Below are 1530 nucleotides of genomic sequence, written 5' to 3' on the forward strand. Positions count from 1 at the left end.
GAAACAACCAAGATGCCCATCACCTGAGGAATGCATGAAAAAGATGTTGTATTTTTATACAATGGAGTATTACTCAGCTATAGAGAATGATAAACTCGAAGCCTTTATATTGAAGTGGATGCTACTTGAAGATATACTCATAATTTATATAAACCAGACACAAATGTGTAAATATCATATAGTTTCCCTAGTATAAGAACTCAAATGAAGAAATACAAATAGAAAGGTATAATACAATTAAAAGGAAAGCAAGAACTTGAGGACCTTACAATGAAGAGAGAGCAAGGAATAGAGCTAGGATCCATGACAGTGGCAAGCCATACCGTTATTTGTACAAGATGGGTAAGGCAATGATCCTGAGAATCTTCAGAAGATTTTTGAGTCTAGCAGTCAATTGGAAGTATTCTCACCCTGACTATCTATATATACAGACACCTTTGAACTAAGCAACTGCCCTGAAGATGGCAATTTGTAATAGTAGGTTCATGCTTGGAGGGCCTGTCCTTCTGGTCTTCAAAATACGTGCTGATTGTCATGACACACTAGTAGCTGCCATGCTGTCTCTTGGGTAAATGATTGTTTGAAAAGAAAGGGGGTGCTGAATGAAGGCAGGAGACATGAAAAGGAGTGTTGCGAGACTGTCCTGCAACAATGTTGTATATGGTTAGATTTCTGGACTTATGTGTAAACATATATAATTCTTTATTCCTATTTTTAAATATATTTTAATTTTTTTAATTTTTCTCATATTCTGTAATTCAATATATCAATACTTTATGAAAAATACATGTTCTATGTTATTCCTAAAATGTTTGATATTCAGAAAGATAGTGATGTTAAGCTCACTAGGTTATATGGCAATAACAATAAACTTCTCTTCTGGAGGATTAACAACCTAAGTTTGCAGACCAAAATTAGGGAAAAAGGATGGCCACAAAGAAAGCCAACATTGTGGCCCTAGCCTTCCAAGGTCAATTAAGACTTAGGACATATGAGAACCTGCACTGTAACATCATGTAAATCAGTTGTGCCCCAAATTTTCTAATCAAGGAGATTATGGGACCAAAGGGGAAAGTGATCAATGATGTAGAGTGTGTCTAAGGAGACTCACATGAAGAGAAAACATTCTCTCAGGCTTTCACAGAGAGCACATTGGCCAAGCAATGGCCATGACTCATCCACATGGCTGACACTGACAAAGGATCTACAATCTGATGTACAGGGTCACAGGATAAATCCTGAGGTGATTTGACTTACCTTATCAGATTCAAAAGCTACAATTCTTGTTATGTAGGTCTTGGTTTATCTTGGTCTTAACCATCTGGCAGAAAAGTGTAAAAATGAAGTACAAGAAATAAAGCCATGGGGCCAGGGAGATGGCTCAGTGGAATAAGCACTTCCCTGGCAAGCACAAGGGCCTGAGATCAATCCCTGGTTCTGAAAAACGAAAGAAGAAAGAAAGAAAGAAAGAAAGAAAGAAAGAAAGAAAGAAAGAAAGAAAGAAAGAAAGAAAGAAAGAAAGAAAGAAAG

Source organism: Octodon degus, unplaced genomic scaffold, assembly GCF_000260255.1.
Source record: "Octodon degus isolate 3935 unplaced genomic scaffold, OctDeg1.0 scaffold00135, whole genome shotgun sequence".
Classification (NCBI taxonomy): Eukaryota; Metazoa; Chordata; class Mammalia; order Rodentia; family Octodontidae; genus Octodon; species Octodon degus.